At 33.6% G+C, this 22,978-nt stretch overlaps 1 non-coding gene across 1 annotated transcript; it reads right to left on the reverse strand.

The window, feature by feature from the left end:
- Nucleotides 1-10,635: 10,635 nt before the first annotated feature.
- Nucleotides 10,636-10,799, reverse strand: LOC119467537. The gene has a single exon (XR_005196073.1). It is a non-coding gene; the product is annotated as a U1 spliceosomal RNA (small nuclear RNA).
- Nucleotides 10,800-22,978: the final 12,179 nt, after the last annotated feature.

A 22,978-nucleotide genomic window follows, 5' to 3' on the forward strand; every position in this document is an offset into this window, starting at 1 on the left:
AAAAAAAAAAAAAAAAATTCAGCAGCACAAGCCAAAGATCATTTTTTTAAATTGTTATTATACTTTAAGTTCTGGGGTACCTGTGCAGAACGTGCAGGTTTGTTACATAGTTATACACGTGCCATTGTGAATTGCTGCATCCATCACCCCGTCATCTACATTAGGTATTTCTCTGAATGCTATCCCTCCCCTATCCCCCCACCCCTGCTATCCCTCTACAGCCCTCCCACCACTAGACAGGCCTCTGTGTGAGATGTTCCCCTCCCTGTGTCCATGTATTCTCATTGTTCAATGCCCACTTATGAGTAAGAACATGTGGTGTTTGGTTTTCTGTTCTTGTGACAGTTAGCTGAGAATGATGATTTTCAGTTTTATCCATGTCCCTGCAAAGGAAATGAACTAATCCTTTGTTCTGGCTGCATAGTATTCCATGGTGTATATGTGCTACATTTTCTTTCTAGTCTATCATTGATGGGCATTTAGGTCGGTTCCAAGTCTTTCCTATTGTGAACAGTGCTGCAATAAACATATGTGTGCATGTGTCTTTATAATGAAAGATTTAGAATCTTTTGGGTATATGACCACTAATGGGATTGCTGGGTCAAATGGTATTTCTAGTTCTAGATCCTTGAGGAATCACCACACTATCTTCCACAATGGTTGAACTAATTTACATTACAACCAACAGTGTAAAAGGCTTCCTATTTCTCCACATCTTCTCCTGCACTTGTTGTCTCCTGATTTTTTAATAGTTGCCATTCTAACTGCCATGAGATGGTATCTCAATGTGGTTTTGATTTGCATTTCTCTAATGACTAGTGATGATCAGCTTTTTTTCATGTGTTTGTTGGCTGTGTAAATGTCTCTTTTTGAGAATTGTCTGTTCATATCCTTTGGCCACTTTTTGATGGGGTAGTGTTTTTATTTCTTGTAAATTTGTTTAAATTCTTTGTAGATTCTAGATATTAGCCCTTCATCAGATGGGTAGACTGCAAAAAAAAATGTTTCCGATTATGTTGGTTGTCGGTTCACTCTAATGATTGTTTCTTTTACTGTGCAGAAGCTCTTAAATTTAATTAGATCCCATTTGTCTATTTTGGCTTTTGTTGCTATTGCTTTTGTTGTTTTAGTCATGATGTCTTTGACTACTCCTATGTCCTGAATGATACTGCCTAGGTTTCCTTCCAGGGTTTTTATGGTCTTAGGTCTTATGTTTAAATTGTTAATCCATCTGGAGTTAATTTTTGTTTAAGGTGTAAGGAAGGGATCCAGTTTAGGTTTCTGCACATGGCTAGCCAGTTTTCCCAACACCATTTATTAAATAGGGAATCCATTCCCCATTGCTTGACAAACAAAAGGTCATACATTATAATAAGATAGAACATATCCCTTGGATGTAAAGTGTTCTAATATATGCAAATTAACAAACGTAATGCACTTCATTAATAGAATTAATCATAGAATTCATTCTGTTAATAAAGATCACAGAATTGTCTCAAAATCAGAAAACAATCTGACAAAGTTCAACATCCTTTTATCATTAAAATGCTAAACAAATAAGGTATATAAGCAATGCACCTCAAAATGATAAAGACAATATATGATAAGCCCAGAGCTAACATCATATTGAAAAATGAAAAAGTAAAAAGCTTTTTATTTCCTAAGATTACGCATAAGACAAGGTTGCTTACTCTTACCATTTTAAATTATTTATCACATACAGTATAAGGTAAGGATCAAGGTTTAATTTTCCATATGCATGGTCAGTTATTACAGCTTCATACACTGAAAAGACAATCTATTTCTCCATCATATTATTTTAATACCTTGATTGAAGAATGTCTATTTTTGAATTTTAAATTATGCTCCATAGATCCATATATATATATATCTCCACACACACACATATATGGATCTATATATATATTCTTACATATTTATCACAAGGCCTTAATTATTGTAGTTTTATAGCAAATCTTAAAATCAGCTAGTGTATGTCCTCCAACTTCATTCTTATTTAGCTATAAACATTTTCCTTACTTTTCTGTAGCTCCTAGTGTCCTACAAAGCTTAGAATCAATTTGAAATTTTCTGCTAGAATAAAAAATGGTAGAATTGTTAGGGATAGAGGAGAATTTTGTAGAATTTATACACTTATTTCAGAATAATTAGCATCTCAACAATATTGAATCTCCCAATCTCTAAATATAATACATGATTTTATTTAATTTTTTCTTCAGCAATTTCTCTCAGCAATGTTTTCTAGTTTTCAGTAGAAATATATTAGCATCTTGTACATATTTTGTTTTTCCTAAGTATTTTATAGTTTCTGGCTGATATAAATTAAATTTTTGAGATGATATTTTCCTTTATTACTTTTTTTTTTCTTAAGACAAGGTCTTGCTCTGTCACTAAATGGGACTGCAGTACCATGATCACAGCCCACTGCAGCCTCATGCACCTGGGGTCAGTCATCCTACCACCTCAGCCACCCAAGTAGCTGGGACTACAGGTGTGTGCCACCACACCCAGCTAATTTTTTAATTATTTGTACAGATGGGGTCCTCTTATGTTGCTCAGGCTGGTCCTGAATTCCTGGGTTCAAGCAATCCTCCCACCTCCGCCTCCCAAAATGCTGGAATTACAGGTGTGAGCCACCACAACAGGTCAGATTATATTTTTCTGTAGTATACAAAGTATAATTTATTTGTGCATATTAATCTTGATTTCTGTATCCATTGATATTATCCTAATATGGTTTTTATTTCTAAAAAGATGTTTTCATTGATTCTTAAGATTTTTATGTAAGCAATAGGTCATCTGAAAACAATATTTGTAATATTTCATAAATTAAATGGATTTTTTTAGAAAATAGAAAATATTTTTAGAGCATCTTTCAGTCTACATCAGTACTGATAAAAAATACAGGGAGTTCCCTTATATCCCCTGCAGTTACACAGGCACAGTTTCCTGAACTATATCCCACATAAGAATCGTACATTTATTATAATCTATGACCCTATATTGACACATCATAAATGTTCAAAGTCCATAGTTTACCTTGAGATTCAATAATGTAAGAGTAAACCCTATGGAATTTTTCTCTCCATATAAATTATTAGTGTTGTATAATTAATGGGTTTTCACATGTTTAGTGACATGTATCCACTATTATAGTATGATACAGAATAGTTTCACTGCCCTAAAAATCCTCTGCTCTATACCTAATCATTCCTCCTCCAATCTCTTATTCACTGAAAACACTGATCTTTTTACCGTCTCCATAGTTTTCCTTTTGCCAAAATATCATATAGTTAGAATCATATACCATATACTTTCCAGATTGGCTTATTTTGCTTAATACTATGCATCTGCATTTCATAGCTCTTTTTTACTACACTCACAGATTTTCTTTAATTTAAATTTAATTTACGTAAAAAATTTGTGATGACACAAAAAGTATGATAAAGTTGGTTATGGTAAAGCTAAATTTGAAAATGTATTGACTTTAAATAAATGAATAAAGAAAAAGGTGTCGTAAATAATAGCTTCCATGTGCCAAAAATCATTTGAAAGAGATACACTAGTATCTGAAGTTTCATGTTTATTTCCTACCTTGATGATTTTCTCCCCCAAGCGTTCATTACTATTATATAGAAACACAATTGTTTTCAGTATAGTGATTATTTATCCTACAACTTTGCTGAATTTGATTATTAATTCTAATAGTGGTTTAGTGGAATTCTTTGTCTATTCTTTTCCTTACCAATTCTATATATTCATGTAGGCATCCTTATTCAGACTTATAGTTTTTAACCACTTAAATATACATGTGATTTCTCCCAAATCTGTATCAGAGCAGTCACTCCCTGGGCCACAGAATGGTTTATACACCTACCTACAGAACATCTTTTCTTAGATAACTGGCAAGTATTCATTATATACTAAATGTATTCATTTTTTCCCCAAACTTAATTCTTCTCTTATATTCCTATGTCTTGATGTATGGTCTTTTCACAAGGCCAAAACATGAGATTTATTTAGAAAACTTTCTTAAGTCATTCTTATAATCTTCAAGATTTTTGATTGCCCTTTTATTTTTAATCTCTATATGACAATCCATTGTCTAGACGTACCACAGTTATTTAGCCATTCACCTGCTGAAGCAATTCTTGGTTGCTTCCAAGTTTTGCTCATTATGAATAAGGCTGCTATAAGTATTCATGTGCATGTTTTTGGTGTGGATATGTTTTCAACCCATTTGAATAAATATCAAAAGGTGATTGTTGCACCAGATGGTAAAACTGTATTTTTATAAGAAAAGTTCTCACTGTTCCCAAAGTCATTGCGTCATTTTGCAAATCCAGTAGCAATAAATGAGGGGTCCTGTTGCTCTCCATCTTCACCAGCATTTGGTGATATCAGTGGAATTTTGATTGAAATTGCACTGATTTATGAAGTTGTAAACAACTAACACCCTGAAAATAGTAAGTCTTTCTACTCATGAATATGGACTATTTCTCCACTTATTTAGTTTTATAATTTCTTTTGTGAGAGCTTTGTAGTTTTCCTTGATTAAGTCCCTTATATATTTTGTTAGATTTATACCTAAGTATTTCATTCTTGGAGTGCCAATATAAATGGCATTGTGCTTTTAATTTTAGATTTATCTTGTTGCTTGCTGGAATATAAGAACCCAATTGACTTTTGCATATAGAAATTTTATCCAGCAACTTGCTATAATCACGTAGTTCCAAGAGTTCTGTTGTTGTTGTTGATTCATTTAGATTTTCTTCAGACAATCATGTCATCTATGAACAAAACAGTTTCATTTATTCCTTCCCCATCTGTATACCTTCCATTTTCTTTTCTTGTCTGGTTAGATTAGCTAGGGCATCCAATACAATGTTGAAAAGTAGTGGTAAGATTGAAAACCCTGGCATTGCTACTGATCTTATCAGCATAGCTTCTGAAATTTCTTACCATGAAGTATGATGTTAGCTGTTGAATTTTTTGTAGATAGTCTTTATCAACTTCAGGAAGTTCTATTTATACTTTACTAAGAAATTCTGTCATGAATAATTGTTGGATTTTATCAGTTGATTTTCTGCATCTATTGATAAAATTATGTGGTTTTTGGCTTTGTCCCATTGATGTAATAAATTACATTAACTGATTTTCAAATGTTCAACCAGTGTTGCATATCTGGACTATATCCCGTTTTGTTGTGATGTTCAGTTCTTTTTATTCATTGTTGCATTCAGTTAGCTAATATCTTATTAAGATTACATCTATGTTTACAAGAGTATTGGTTTGCAGTTCTACGGCCATTTTTTTTTAATTAAGATAATTCTAGCTTCATAGCATGAGTTATGAGTATCCACTCTGTTTCTTTCTCCTGGAAAAAAAAATTATATGTTTGTAACATTTGTTCTTAAATATTTGGTAGAATTCACCAGTGAATCCATTTAGGCTTGGTGCTTTCTTTTCTGGAAGGTTTTTAATTATTGATTCAATTTATTTAATAGATATAGGCCTATGTATATTACCTGTTTCTTCTTGTATTAGTTTTGGCAGGTTGTGCCTATGAAGGAATTGGTTTATTTCATCTAGGTTTTCAAATTTGGCCAGATTTGTTCACAGTATTCCTTTATTATCTTTAGTGTTTGATTATCGGCAGTTTGTATGCCGTTCTCAGGTGTGGGCTTTTAATTTTGTTTTGTTTTTGTTTGTTTTCTAGCATTTGCCTGGCCTGTTGTATTTGAGCTTCTTGGAATTATAGTTGGATGTCTGACATTACTTTGGAGCAATTACCAGTTATTACTGTTTCAAATATTTCTTCCTTTGTTTCTCTCTTTTTTCTACCTCCTGCATTCCCATTACATGTATATTACACATTTTATCATTGTCCCAAAGTTATCAAGTAATGTTTTTAGTCTTTTCTGTATTTGCTTTTTAGTTCTGTAAATCTCTATTGCCATATTCTCAAGCTCAGCACTTCATTTCTCCTCCATGTCCAATTCACTAGTGAGTCCATGAAAGTCATTCTTTATTTCTGTTACATTGTTTTTTATCCTAGCATTTCTTTGTGTTTCTTTCTGGGGAATTTCTGTCACTGTTGGAGACTTTGACATATTAATCATAGTGATTTTAAATTTTTGGTGTGATAATTCCAACATTCCAGCTAATATCTCACTGTGGTTGTGATGCTTGCTCTGTCTCTTCAAACTGTGTTTTCTTAAGCAGCGTTTAGTAATGTGATGGTAATGTGTTGCAGGAAGGAGGAAGCATTCTACAGTCTTATAATTAGGTCTCAGTTATTTAATGATACTGAGTCACTGAACTGAACTTTGTGAGTGCTTTTCAGTACTCCCCTTACCTTAGGTGACAAAAGATCATTAGAGAAGGCTGAAGTTTGGTGTTTTTCATCTTCCACATAGAAGGCTGGGAGTAGTTGGGGTTATATATTTATCCTCCCCTACAAAGAGGGGTAAAGTAGGCCAGAGTTGGATAATTCCCTTCCCCAACATTAGTGAAGCTCTGATAAGCTTCAGCATGCTAGATTCTGGTAAAGTAGTTTCCCATGAGGGCAAGCCTTTTCAAGAAGAGCAAAATGCTTTGTCATGTTTCTAAATGGCTATTCCTCCCGTCCCATTGTCAGAATCAAGAAGGAATTTTCCTTATATTTTTACTGTGAGAACATAGTAGAACTCCTGGAACTAAAACTCTGAAAAGTGTGTGTTCCCCTAAGGCTAAGCACCCTGAATTTCCCAACTCTGAGGCTTGTCCCCATTGAGCCTGCAACAATTTGTCAATTACAGATCAGGTTTTCTACCCTGGAACTTGTTTCTGTGAGGGATTCTTCTTGGAGTAGCAATTTGCTCTGTAATATCAGTTTTATGACAGATCTAAAAAGAGTTGGTTACTCTTGGTTTGTTGAGCCTTTACTTATTTGGATAGAATTAAAATGTCTAGAATGCTTAAATGTCAGACCAGAACTCAATGGTCTTTTAATACTCATTTTTCTCATTGTCTGTGAAATTCTATTACTTACCTGTTTAGAAAATAATTTATAGAAACAAGTAAATTCATATATTTTCTTCAAAGCTTTCTCTAACTTGTATTGACATTTCTCATGACCTTGAAAACATAATATAAAACATACAGAAAAGTACTCTATCTTGTTAAAATGTATTGATTCAGGAAAATGATTTAAATGGCATCCTTTGCACCAAACAAATCCTTAGGCGGGAAAAAGGTGACAGGTAATTGCCTTGCTTAAAATTTTCCATTTCAATAAATACAGCTTACTATACATTTAAAGTTATTTATAGATTCCTCTAGTTTATATATTTATATTACAAATAATGTGCTGTAATTGTGTTATTTTATATTATAGCACCAACTTTTTTATGAAAGCATTTTAATATAGACACTATTAATTAGTGTACTAACACACAGCTTGGTCAATGGATCAGTGTTTGCAAAACACACATTTTCATACACTAATGACTCTAATTATTAAAACAGAGAGTCATCAGCAAATAAACAAGATTGGTCATGTAACTACAGACTCAAATATCCTAATATGCAACTGGATTATGAAAACAAGCAGCTGTACCAACAAGATAGGCAATCAAATTGACGAAGTATGTCTTTGAATTAATGAAGTATTTGCCACTTGACAAGTAGAAATAAGTGCTGTAATGGTGAAATGAGCTGATTTGGATTATCACATTTATTCAGAGTAGACCCAACTTAAACGAGATAATTGTGACTGCACATCAGGCAAATGCAGTTTTCTAGGTAACAGAGAATTAAATGGATCTAGAAAATGAATACAAAGCAAATCATTTTTAAATATAAGATAAACTTATCAAATAAAAATTCGTATTTAGAAACAGCCCAAGGGCTAGACAAGAAATTAGCTATTTCAAACTTTCTAACAGACTATAATTTTCTCAGTAAAAATAAAATATAGTTCATTGCATCTTTTTTATCAAGTCCATGTGTACAAAATGCTATAGAAAATTATCAGTAACTAAAATTAATTTTAAAGTATCTTGTGACTTTAACATTAACTAATTTTTAGCTTACAGAATTATGATGGAAGGTAAAATAAAAAGTAAAGATGAATACCTTGTTTCTATCTTTTCCTTTAGCTAATTATCTCAAGGGACCCCAACATCTCTTACCTTTTCTATACTTGCCTTTCAAATATATTTTTTGGCCTCTGAGTTTTCCTTCTTTCCAGTAAATATTTTATTGTGCAAATATTTTATAGTTACCAAAATCTAAAACACAGAATTATATGATTCTACTAAAAAACCTTTTTTAAACATTTCCCCATTGTGAAAAGTTTTTTTTTTTTCATTCTTATACTATACTCTTTTTGAAAGAAAGTCATTATACACAGCCAAAATTTGACGAGTGTGGAGTTATAACTCTACCTCCTTGAAAAAATAAAAGAATCTACTTCAAAAAATTAGAATTCTTTCAGCACAGATTGTCTATTCTGTTTTACTTAGTTTTTATGATTTATCAGTATGGCATTATGAATACTGATTTTATATCAAGGGTTAAAATCCAATTCTACTTTAGTTTGTGGTTTTTATTGTTTCAGGTTTGACCCTGAGTCTATCTTTCACTGGCAAATATCTCCCGCTAACATACTCATATTTTGGAGATTCTTTTTTGGCTTTTGTTACTTTGATTGGTTTTGTTCTATTTTGTTTGAGCACATCTTCACATTCTGTTACTACAAGGTCATCCAGTCTCTATCCTTGTATATTTCCACATCCAGTCCTATAATCAGACATTTCTCCAAGTTGCACTAATTTTTTTATTGTATAATAGTATCATAATAAAGATATGGGTGCTAAATATGTTCATTGTTATTGGGTGCCTTTAGTTTTAGGCCGTCTCAGTCGACAGAGCAAAGAAATATGTGTATATACAAAGAATTTTATGTACACTTAAATATAAAATTTTACATACACTTATATTTAAAAATTTATATGCACATACATCCATATCTATACTAAGATAACATGAAGACATTCTGACGTTTCTTACTCTAGAACTCTACCACTTGGATAAGTTTTGCCTTGTTTTTAATTTTTCAGTCCAGTAGTAAGAAACACTAATTTAACCATCAGATATCTATGTCCTGCAAGTTTTAATTTCAGTAAACATGTCTAGTGGTTTCTGAATTGTTAGACTGCAACCCCATAGGGAATGATTTTTAACAACTAAAGAACAATTCTTACACAGTTACATTTCCATTCATAAACAAAATTCCTCAGTGCAGCAGCTTCAGCTCCCATCTCTTTGTGTGAGGCTGTTTCATACATTTGTAGTACTGTTTGATTTTATTGGCACATTTTGAACTCCATCCTGAGATACTGAGAATCCTCAGTGTTTCTTTAATTGGTATACATTGTTTCATTTTTGTGTTTTATAGATTTATGGGTTTTAACAAATGCATAGTGTAATGTATCTAGTCATAGCTACTATTCCAGTATAATAGTATCATACAGGAAAGTTCATTCAAAAAATTTTCTTAGCTATGTCTCTTACACCCAGAGACACAAGCATACTAAAATGCCTGATTTCTTAAGGAAAATTAATCTTATAATCTCATCCTAATAGAGTGTTCAACCAACAAAAATAACATTTTTATTTTTCCTTCTTCTTTATTCTGGAAAATATACACTTTTTTTTTTCCTGTTTCCTTCCTCTCTATTTATGCATGAAATATATTAAATTAAAGATAATAAAATTCAGTAAGATATATTTCAGAAAATTTTAATTTAGCAATCATAACAGCAATGCATTAATAAAAGTTGCATATTAATTTTATTTTGCTTTTTGTTGTTGTTTTATGTTAAGCCATTTAAATGTCCATTTCATTTATAATGGTTTATAACTATTGGCATTAGGAACAGATTGAGTGAACACTATTCTACGTACAGGATACTTCTCTCTAAATCAGCTATGTTTTCAAGTTCATTAATCGTTTCCTCCAAAATATCTGACTTTATCATATCTGCTGTATTTTTATCACATTCATTTTGTTTCTCATCTCAAAGTTTGATTCAGGTCCTCCTTTTATGCTTTACATCTGTCTGCTTAACAAATGAACAGAATACACTTGTAAGAAAAAAAATTTTAATATGGTTGCATAACATTTCTGTCATGTTTTAATCAGTTTTGATTAACGTATGTTTCTCAGCCTTGGGTTGTATACTCCCACTTCTTTACATAACTGATATTTTGTAATTAGCAGCAACATACTGTGAATTTTACATTTTCAAGTGCTGAATATGTTTGTAGTCAATATTTCTGAGCTTTGTTCTAGTGTTATATGATATTTTCTGTCTTGATATTGATACCTCACAGGAGAAATCAGAGCTGCATTTGGTATAGTGTTAATTATTTTATCACAAACTGCTTAGGAAAAACACTTCTGAGGGCTCTATCTAATTATTCATGAATTATGAATTTTCCAGTTTGGCCAGGATTAACATAAACTATTCCTCATATTTTGTGTGTGCCAGACACTATTATTCTAATCTTTTTATAATTTTTTTTTTTACTTTTATTATGATGATGATGATTATTATTATGGACAATCAGGAGAAAGCAAGAATGAAGTCCCCCACTACCAAAAATTATGCAGTAGAGTTTCCCACATTTGGGGAAATTGCAAGGGTCAGCACATCTGGAGTGCAATGGATAAGCCTTTCCCTGGGAAAACCACCTTCGTGATCACCGTATCTCCCCTGCCAGGTAAGTATATTATTCTAATCTTTTTGAATGTTTCCTTAATCTTGGATAATTTTCTCTCAACTCATGGCTGAGATAAAACTTACATCATTCCTCAGTATAATACTTAGTCCATAGGAGATTATCTAGCATAAACTTCATCTGGAAAAGTAATTAATTTGACTTTAAGTAAAATCTTCATCAATTTTTAATAATATTAGAGGCAAAACATACTAGAAGACAAGAAAAGAAATGAGAGTATTCATCTGCTGGAAAAGATTAAGAGAGCATGACGCATTAGTAAAACTATCTGTAATACTATCAGTGCCATTCAGCATTCTGCTGAACACTTGTAGACAATCCTGTGAAAAATCTCTTGACTTCCTCTCTACTTCTTTCTCATATTTGCTATTCTGTCCTATGAATTCTAGTGCTTTAGGTCAGGCTGCTATGAAAGAGTAACATAGAATGGGCAGCTTAAACAATAAAAATTTACTTATTATAGTTTCAGAGGCTAGGAAGTCTAAGGGTGTCTGGTAAGGACTCTCTTTCTGCTTTGCAGATGACCATCTTCTCTGTGTCTTCACATTGCCATCTTCTTGTGCCCTCACATGGAAGAGAATAGAAAAGAGAGGAATCAAGCTTTCCTCTCTCTGTTTATAATGGTACTACTCCCATCTGAGAGTTCCACCATCAAGACCTAATTACCTTCTAAAGGCTTATCTCCAAATACCATCACATTAGGGATTTAGGCTTCTGCATATAAATTTTGGGTAGACACAAACATTCAGCCCATGCCATCTAGCTACAGTTGTTTTCCTAGACTCTCCACTCTATTCTTACAACTCTGGGAATACATCAATCTTCACCAGGGTTTATTCTCCTTGTTCCACAGTCTGGAAACTATTTTAAATTTATTGTATCCATTTTCTGTTACTTCAGGTGGGAGGGCAATTATCTTCCCACATACTCGATCTTAGCCAGAAACAGAAATTTTGTGATGCACTTTGTTCACAATGGTACACCAATGTGTCAAAACATTCTATTTTAAATTCACAGAAATAGAAAACAAATGTTAATAGAGCAGCATGAGTGAATAGTGTAGAAGTTTATAAAGATCCAGAAGTACAAGTTAGCTGGGATGAAGGAATGCTAAAACAGTCTAGAAGGTAGAAGGAGGCATTCAACATGGCTCAGCAAACCAGTCAATGCCACTCTAAAAAATTCACTTGGGTTTACAATCCCAAGCAAATTATTTAACCTATGTAAGCCTTAGACTCCTCAAGTGTAAAATTGGGATGAAAATTATGTTCACCTCATAGAGTGTTTTGGGAGAATTATATGTGTTAGCATGTGTAAAATGTCTGGAATATTGCATTTGCTCAATACATTGAAGTTCCCATTTATCTGTCATAAAGATTACTGCTGCACTTGGAAAATAATATTATTTAAGCCATTTTTGCTGAAGGGAGAACTTAAATTTAACATACTTTCACCCTCAAGCATAAATTATCCCCAGAAAATTGCAAAAGCATATTTAGGCAGTGGAGGAAAAATAAGGAAAAGAAAACTTCATTTAAGTTTTATCTTGCAGAAACTGAGAACTCTTGCTTTCTGTATGTAAAGTTTTGATGGATGCTTGAGGGATTTGGAACTCTAGAGTGGTGGCTCAAAAACTTATTTGGCTGTCTATTTCAGTTAGATAATTTTATTCTAGTGTCAACATTCTCTCTTTAACAGCTCCGGTGAATGTAGAATCAGCCAATCGCCTTCACTTTCTCATTCCTATTATGCCACTTAGCTTGCTAACTCTCTTGCAATGGAGAATTGATTCCAGATAACAGATTGATTTTTTTTCCCACTGTACCTACAGACTACCAGTCTCCAAATCAGGTTAAATAAACCCTTCCATAATCCTATCTTTGCAGTTTTTCTCCATGCAATCATTTCAGGTAAGAAGTACTGTGTTCTTTAGGTTTATTGCGTATTATGCAAGGTATACAGTTATCTCCATGTAAACAAAACAAAATAGTAAGTATCAGATTGAGAACGTCTGACCAGAGAAATACCTTGCACATAATTATTTTAGCTCCCATAGTTATTTAAAAGAGTGGAAGCAGAGATGAATATACTATGAAGAGAACTCCTTTTGAGGAAACAAGGGACTTCAAATTCAGGAAACAACAGTGAAATGTCCTTGGAGCTCAGTTAGGGAAATTACATATGAATGTTGCTGAAATCAGCTGGAAGATTTGGAATTCCTCCGTGAGATGGGGTCAGGGCCAGTCTCATGACCGTCTGAGATAAAACGTACATCGTTTCTCAGTTTAACCGTTGGCCCACAGGAGATCACCTAACATAAACTTCTTCATCTGGAAAAGTAATTCATTTGACTTTAAGTAAAATATCCATCAATTTTTAATAATATTAAATGTGCAACATACTATAAGCCAAGAGAGAAATGAGAACATTTGTCTGCTGGAGAAGATTAAGAGAGTGTGACACATTAGTATGACTATCTGGAATACTATCAGGAAGAAGAAACGAGACTCAGGTAATTTTAGAAAGAAGGGATTCCCAAGGCATTAACTGGATGTGGTATCACAAAAAAGACTGATTTTGAAGCCATGTAATGCTGAGCATGACAAATTTAACATTATAATAAATTCATATTGTGAGCCATCTGTACTGATTTATATAGTCAGGCTGTTTAAGGCTAGCCGCCTATATATGGAATACAAACTGAGAAAGATAAATGTTTTCAATGTAAACACTCACTTTCTCTATGAGTTTCCTCCTTTCTTCTGTGAATAAGATTTGTTTAATCTTGATTAATGGAGTTTTGTTATTCCTGCTGGGGACTGGCCACGCTATACGTTTTCCTTGAAGCAAGAAACTCTAATGAAGACAGGAGTGAGTCACTGGGCTCACAGACAGTACTCCTGAAAATGGATAAGCACATGCCCACCTTGTGGAATCCTCTGATGAGGGACAATGACTAGGGAAATATTTTCCACCTTCAGAGTAGACATTCAACAAAAAGCTTTAATCACTCCAAGTGTGGCTATCATTATGGTTATTTTTCCAGGGGAGAGGCGAGTAGGACCATCCTGAAGGACAAAGATAAGTAACATTATGCTTATCTACTTATCTCCGATTTAAGCAATATGAACCTCCTTTGCCATTCACCGGAGTCACTTTGGGAGCAGAAAATGGAGATGAGTGCCCAGAGATAAGATGCAGAAATTCTTTCCTAGCATACTAGATAGAACAATTTCCACTGGCTCTCCCTACCATGCCAGGAAGTACGTAAAACCTTTGCCAAGTCAGAGGGGGCTTTTCAGGTTATATTAATGTTCATAGTATAAACAACAGAGCACAGCTGGACCAGCCAGCATGTAAAACGTTTTTTAAAAAGCCGTTAGTGCATGTTGCCTATGGGTAATGGCAGGCAACCAATTACACTGCAGTACTATGCCAAGGTATTCCCGGGTAGCTATAGCTACAAAAAGAATCTTATTGTCTGATTGTGATATCTGGTAATCATAGTACAAAGAGGGGAAAAAAAAGGTCATTTAGAAATTTAATTGTATGTACGTGCTGCCTGATCCTGCAAGAGGCACGACATCTTCAGAATCTGACAAAATGTATATGGAAAACAAAGTCCATCATTAGCCCTATTTGAGAATAGAGTTTTAACAAGTCTATGTGATAATTACAAGTTGGTCTATGTCCACAAAATATATGCTAAGATCTTTTCAAAACATGTCTATCCAGATAGCCTCTGCCTTGTGAGTCTTGGTGGCTTGCCCCACAAATCCCTCATTTAGCACCAAACATCTTCATGGTACCTATATTTTCCTAGTTAATTTAAATGTGGATCCAGTGAGCTAATATAAACACTGATCTGCATTATTTCTTCTGTTGCTTTCTTCCATATATGTCCCCTCTGGTGGACACATACATGTTGGATTTGCCTCCCTTGAAATTGACTCTTCATACGGATATCCCTCTAATAGTCTAGGCATAGAAAGTTCAAAGACATTATGAACATACACATAATTTATTTTTAAAAAGAGTTAAACAAATTTCCAAGATATGGAATATGCTGCCTCTGTGTCAATTCTTTTCTGACAAATCTGGCTTCAGTGCATATCTTTGACAAAAGCACATATCAAATCCAGAAACAAAGCTCCAGTGGAGTCAGGGGATGTTGGGTGAATAGAACAAAAGATATTTTTGCCTTAATTTATCGCAACTTGAGGAGAGGAACAACAACAAAAAAAAATAACAAACAAACAAACAAAAAAAAAACAAGAATAAATGCTGCAAAATCATTATATCCACAAGAATATTTTAATTGCAATCTATGTCATTCGCTTTTCTAGTCTACAGGAAATATAATACAGTGTTTTCAAATACTCTGGCATTCACCTCAATGATATGGGAGAGTGTCTCAGGTAATTAAACTCAAGGGTTGGTGAATGGATCAACAGGGTGAACATATTCAATTATATTTTTGGTTTTAGGAACCTTGTTTCAGTTTGCAATATTTCTTAAGGAAAAACTTTGAGATTACTGGTTTCAAACAAACAAATGAACAAAAAAGAAGTATCTCTCTTGGCTGCCAGAGCAAGCACATTCTGTAAACTTGTAACACATTTATCCATATTTCTATGTTCACTTAATATAAGATTATACTCTAACTTCCATGGCCTGACACCATGGCAATCTATTCTAAAACATCACCCATATTTTTAAAAGCATAGCATATTTCATGTGAAAATCTACTGCTACTGAATATACATGGACTGGGATATAATTAAAGTGGGAGGCTGTGCGACTAAGGAGTTTGAGACTTGAGCATGAGGCAGTATGCAGTCATTTGCAAGGTCTGTCACAGGGCCATTAAGCAAGGCTAGTATTTCCTCATCAGGTGGAAAAAGGTGTTGCATCTGAAGGAATGGGAGGGTCAGGGAAAGGTGGGCCATAGGGGTCCTCAGACTCATCCAAATCTCCCACACACTTTCATTTCAATTCTTAGGGTGCCACCCTTTTCCTGCAAAATGCCTTAGCTTTCACTTTAAAAAGATGACATATCTAATATCTCAAATGATATAATTTGGCAATTCATAAGTTTCATCTTTGAAATCTAAGAAACTTACCCTTTTGGAAAATGGAACAGAGCATCTGTTTTCAGTCAGAGAAAGCTAGTATCAGACCATAATTTGAATCAAACATTTGAGATTTTGAACTTCAGTTTTTTCTTTAAACCTCTAGATTAGCTATAAGTAGCCAATGTACACTAAATCATGATATTCCCCATGTCCCTTACACTGTTCTTTGGCAGAATTTACTCAGTTCCCTAAAATCTAATGTTTAATAAGCAAGCAAAAGCATGTATTAATTAAAAAAGAACTATTTGCCTTTGTATGCTGAAGTTTATCAGATTCTCAACTTTTAATGCTATGTCTATCTCAAACCCTACAAACTCAGAAAGACATAACAAATAGAATCTCATTTCATGAGAATTGGTTGCATACTGTCATCAACTTCTAGTGTCAATTTCTACATCAATCAGGGTTCATAGTTAGACAACTCACTATAGTTAGTTTAATCTGGATCAACTTCTGTTACAAGATATAATTTAACTAAAAGGATTGTTGAGAGGAAAAATGTTTGCCACCTAATCAGAAATGACACTAGTATTCTGGGGTGCTATCAGCCATGACCCTATAGGTGCTGCCCTAGGGAACAGCCACTGAAGCTCAGCTTGTCAGTTCTGGCCATTGTGTCCACTGTCACTGTCACAGCAACCTTGATAGACTGGGCTTTTTTGTAAAAATGGATTCCAAGTAGTACCTGCTTCTTCAGGTTGTTTTAAGACTACACTATATCCTTGTTGCCACAGAAATTGTAGATGTAAATATTTATCTTCTATTTTAAAGATTCAAGATTCAAAATGTGGAAAAATTTTCCCCATCTGAAGAGTGATTAATAAAAAATACTGGGCTATGTTATGTTAAAAGTTCACAGCAAATGGTAATGCGATGAAATAAAGACAAACTTTCTGATAAGTCTTTTGTTAAGATAATTATTCCATATACAAAAAATTGGCTTTCTCTAAGTGGCCTTAGAAATGAAACTTAAAAGAATTTTTGATCTACAATAAATAAAGAGCTTTGGAGAATAAAGAAAAAAATGGTCAACAACTCTGTAACCAGAGACAAGAAAAGAGAGTCCATGGGCAGGGGGTGGGGGGAATGTAAAGATCTCTCTCTCTCTCGTGTATGCAAAAAAAGTTCAGTTTGCTCAAAATAAAATAAATGTAAATTAAAATTATATCCAGACAGTATTTTTCATTGAAGAAATTATCATAAAGTCCAAAAGTTAATGATTATATGGCAAGGCTGAAGAAAGCCAGGCACTTTTATATGTTGTTAGTGTGAATTGCAAAATAGTACAACTCCTATAAAAGAGTTGTAACACTTGAACAACAACAACAAAAACATCCTAAAGATGCATTGTGAAATTATAAAAATCATACACATGTGTTCATGATTTTCTGCACTTTTTGTAATAGTATGATTTTATAAATAACATAATCGTCAGTTATTAGGCTACCAATTAAATACGTTATGTAAAATCGCTAATAGTATAGCATGCAGCTTTAAAAAATTAAAGAGAAATATCATAATGCACAAACATGGCATAATCTCTGGAGTTTAGTGTTAAATGTGAAAAAAAGAGTGGTTAAACTTTTGTTTAGCATGCTAGTATTAAACAAGGAAATCTCCATCCAGTCTTTATTTGCAACGTAAGGTGGCACAAAACGTCATTTGGGGAAGGAACTGTTTCCTCCCTTTTGAGATAGAAGGATTTAAATATGATTTTGTCTACTTAGGGTTTTGGTTGGTTGGAGGATATGTGTGTCCAATTTCTTACAACTGAGGACAGAAATTTGGTGCATTTTTATGTGTCCAGATTAAGGTGAAAAGGCAGAAGTATTTCTGACATAAAGATGAGCATATATGAGGGTAGAGAGGATCAGAGTTTAGTTGGGTAAAAAAAAATTACTAGGAATGGAGAATTTTCCAGAAACCCTGACAATTCATAGGCATGCATTCTTTTTTGTGAACTGTAATGTATTCTTGTAAACACTTACAAAATCACAAACATACAGATATATCCACATATCATTTACATTTAATAAAAAAAGAACAAAGGAATGAAAAGCCGTAAATTAGAAAAGTTACATGTAAAAGCTAATTAATAAATTTTATAATTATAATGTAAATGTATTTTAAATGAATTATTAAAATTCAAAATAAAATGAATGATCACAGAGAGAACATATTACAACTGCCTTTCAAAGGTTTATAATAATATTTTGACTGTGCATTCCTACAGGTATAAAATCTAAGTACTGAATAACTACAATATTTGTCAGCAGACTGATTTTTATAATAATATTGTTTGTGTTAGTGCTTTATTTTTTATCTTGAGGCTGTCATAATGTACTGTAAAATAAAACATATGAATAATAGTGTGGTATTATTAAGAAGAGATATTTCTTGTTCTGGAGGGAAGGATACTTATGAAAAGGATATAAAATTGTGAAAAAACTCTGTCACTTTGAATTCAAGTGGAAAATATCAGTGCTTGGTGTTTAATATAAATATTCCCTTAATTATTGTCTCCTTAATATAAATATTCCCTCATTGAAAAGTGTTTAGAACTATGACCAAACCAGGAGCACTGAGCATTCCTAGCACACAGATTGAAGTTGTGCTGAAATTGAATGTATTTATAACTAAAGTAGCCAGGCCACCTAGGACAAATTGCTGATTCTGGATGTAGGGTGGGATCATACATTTGATATCTTGATATTAAAGAAAACAAGACAGTTATAAAAGACTATGTGCCTTTGATACCTGATCATTTTATCATATGTCAAGGAAATTAAGAGGTGGCCTATGAAACCTCATACTACCCAATCTGTGACATTTTGAGCATCACAATACTAATGACTGCAATTAAGTATATATTAAATGTGTTTAAATCCATGAGTTCTTAATAAATCTCAAAATATTCTTACAGGTCATTTCTATCTTTGGAGAATGATAGAAAACTTCAAGAAATGCTAGAGGAGAAATAATCATTCTATTCAATATCTTGGTTCTTTAACAAAATAGTTAATTAATGGAAGTTTATTTTATAGGAATATCCTGTATAATGTAAGAAAATGAAAGATGGAATTAAACTACACACATTTCACAATTCCTAATGGATGATTAGATATAGGAAATGATCATCAATGTTCAATACAGCAAAAAAGTAATAATGACACATTTACCTTCTGATGGAAAAATTCAGTATCCTCTATCCAACACAAAATTAAAATGGAATCTGATTAAGACTGGTGATTGTAATTCAAATTTACTTTCCAGTACTAAAATGACATGGCATGTAAAAAGGCATTGCAAGGTTATTGAGACCTCAATCACGTTGGGGTCACCACCTGAGATGTTGATCAGCACCTGCAGATGTGTGTGCTGCAGACCCTGACTCAAGGACTGAATGAATACACTCACACACACTAATCTCAGTGGGCTAGGGATGAGTCTTGACTGCTTTCAGAGGGTGATTGCAGCTAACAAACCATAACTCCCTGTAACTGTCCACATTTATTCAGGATAGATATAATAACAGAGGTTCTAAGTCAACACACTTGTGGATAATTAACATGGTTAAAAGAGTGGTTTTACAAATAATAAAAGCTTTAGGTTCTGGGGCCCAGACTAAACACGATTAATGGGTAATTCCCCTTTGATATTCCCCTGAGAGGACCATACAGCACAAAGTTTACATTAGCAAATAACTTAGAGACAAAGGAATGTGGGGTAAACAGACTTAACTGGGGAAGCCTTTATTATCTTTATCTTTTCCCCTATGCTAATGTAATGAAAAAGCTGCCTTCAGACTGTCCCAATAAAACCTTTCAGCCTTCAAAAAGGTTTAAGACTATAATCTATAACTTTCCCTAGTATTTCCCTAATATTTTGTCAGCCACCCTGAATGAATCTCAACAGGTTACAATGGGCAAAATTCAGACCATAAATATTCTACGTGATAAAGAATTTAGTGTCTTTAACAATATCAACATTACAGGAAAAAAGGAAAAAAGAGGCAGCACCTAAAGACTGAAAGAGATTTAAATACAAATCTACAAATTATAATACATGGATCTTATTTGGATCCCAATCAAACAAATGGTAAAAACAAATCAATCAAAAACCAGAATATGTATAAAATAGCATGATAAGGCAGACATTGACTAGATATTACATGAAATAAAGAAATAATAAATTTTCATGTGATAATGGAACTCTGTACTTTTAAAAAGCCTTAGGTTGGCCAGGTGCAGTGGCTCATGTCTATAATCCCAGCACTTTGGGAGGCCAAGGTGGGCAGATTACCTGAGGTCAGGAGTTCAAAACCAGCCTGGCCAACATGGTGAGGCCCCGTCTCTACTAAAAATACAAAAATTAGCCAGACATAGTGGCATGCACCTGTAGTCCCAGCTACTCAGGAGGCTGAGGCGGGAATCACTTGAATCTAGGAGGTAGAGGTTGCAGTGTGCGAAGATCATTCCATGTCACTCTAGCCTGGGTGACAGAGTGAGACTCCTTCTCAAAAATTAAAAAAGTAAAACAAACAAAAAAAAGCCGTATCTTTTAGAAATTCATAACTAAATATTTATAGAAGCAATGCTGTATCTTCTTGGATTCCTTGAAATAATACAGATGTAAAGGTGTGCAGATATACTGAAACAACACTGGCTATGTAATGATGTCTGTTAAAGTAGAGTAATGAGTCAGCCTCTGCCATATTTTTGTGTATATTGAAATATTTCCGTAACAATAATTTTCAAAATACAAAAAAAAGCCAAATAAGTGTGTTGTGTGTATTATTTAATGAGGAACCTAAACATGAAGACCTAATAAAGAAAATAGAAAAAAATAGTTACAAACTATCTCACATGTGGACACAATTTTGGTGGCTGAATATTTACAACTCGTTAAATGACCACATGATTCAGTGAGAAGAGTTTCTTCTCCCTTCTTCCCTTATACAGACTAGCAACTCGAAGTTGCCTTAGGAAGATGAAGGTTTTTGTTTTTGTCATTTCATTTTTGGAAGTTTTGTTCATTTTTTAAGACTAAGCCAGTACCTATACATCTGCTGTCATTCACACAGTGCCTACTCCAGAATTTTCTATAAAACGGAGTTAATGAGCAGCTTTCTGGTTAAAAGTATAGGTGAAAGCCTTGGGCATGCTAGGAGACTTATGATGAAACTGTATTTATTTAGCAAGGTTACTGTTTGAAGCGATTTATGAAAATGATGATGAAGTTCATAGGCTGGCTAAGATCTGCCCACTAACTCTATTTGCCATCCTTTGTACCAACCACTGCCTTTCAATGTATCTTAAAAGACATTCACAAGATAAGGGTATTCTTGCCTGGAATAAGTAAATAAAGACTGCTTTTTTTTCCCTCTGCGCTATTACTCAAATAAATATGCTTCTGCTTAAGAGATGGGGTGCTGTGACTATCCTGTTTGCTTTACATACAATTTGTAGGTCATGGAATCCCTGTGAATTACCTCATTTTATTGTTTCTGGTCCATGGAAGGAGAGAGAATTGTCTAGAGCCAGATGGCCAACATTGAGAACCTGGCTCTCTTTCTTACTTGCTGTATGGCTATAGAAAATTTAATTACTTTCCTTTCGTTCTTCAGCTTCATTATCACAAAAATTAGAATAAAAATAGGATTTCTTATTTTAAGGGTTGCTGCAAGGATAAAATGATTTAGCAAGTAAAAAGTTTTAACACATCGGAAGTGTGTGATAACTGTTGTCATTTGGATCATAAGTGGTTAGAAGATAAGTTGTTAGAAGACTTTCAAGATTGTGATTATTTGAGATGGGGGAAAAATAAATCAGAAACTTGAAAACTCTCAAAGAAAACCAAAAGCCTCACTGGGCTGAAGAAGTATTGGACAGAGTGGCATATGACTGCCTCTCTACTCTTTCCCAATGTGATTATCCAATCCAGACTTTAATTAGATCTTGCCTCATTAAATCATAGATTTCTTTCTTGCTCTTTATATTACACAGAACCAAGAGGTGGAAGGTAGATTACTGTGAACAATTAAAAACTGAACTTTTTTTTTTTTTTTTTTTTTTGAGACGGAGCCTTGCTCTTTTACCAGGCTGGAGCACAATGGCAAGATCTTGGCTCACTGCAACCTCCCTCTCCCGGATTCAAGCGATTCCCCTGCCTCAGCCTCTGGAGTAGCTGGGACTACAAGTGCATGCCACCACACCTGGCTAATTTTTTGTATTTCTTTTAGTAAAGACGAGGTTTTACCATGGCCAGGATGGTCTCAATCTCTTGACCTCATGATCTGCCCGCCTCGGCCTCCCTAAGTGTTGGGATTACAGGCGTGAGCCACCAAAAATTGAACATTTTTATCTTTTAAGAATGAACACGTAGGAAATCTAATTCTATAATGCACCAAAATAATAATTTGAAATTGTAAAATAAAATGCTGTGTCACAAATAACACAAAATTCTTAAGAGTTTTTAGAAAATTGAAAACATCCATATATTTATAAACTGATTATAAATGACATGCTTGGGAAGGTTTACATCTAATTCTAAATGTGTTTTATTTGAAGTATAATGTATCTAAATGTCTGTCCATGTCTCTGAATTGTATATACTTAGAAATAATATTTTATGGTATCTCCCTGTTCTAAAATTATAACTGTTAGTTTATAAGTAGAACTGTAGGAGTCAACTAGAGTTATTTCAATTAAAACATCCAAATCACTCTGCTGAACTCTACAGAGATCAGTATGTATTGCCACAGGATATGTTATGTGTTTTTTAGTATTTGAATACAAAATTACCTTAATTCCATGCTGCTGATTTGCTGACCATGGTGTAATTAATCTTCTAATGATTAAAAAGAAAGACATGTTTTCATGTCAAATAAATGAGAAAAATACCTCTATGAATTTTGTAAAAACCAATTTATTAAATTGGTCCTTAACATCTTGGATAGCTTCCAGTAGTATAGATGAATGAAATCCAGCGATGAAGTATTTCCTTTGAAGATAAGATTTATACATGAAAATGCT

The sequence above is a fragment of the Cebus imitator genome, unplaced genomic scaffold (assembly GCF_001604975.1).
Source record: "Cebus imitator isolate Cc_AM_T3 unplaced genomic scaffold, Cebus_imitator-1.0 Scaffold301, whole genome shotgun sequence".
Classification (NCBI taxonomy): domain Eukaryota; kingdom Metazoa; phylum Chordata; class Mammalia; order Primates; family Cebidae; genus Cebus; species Cebus imitator.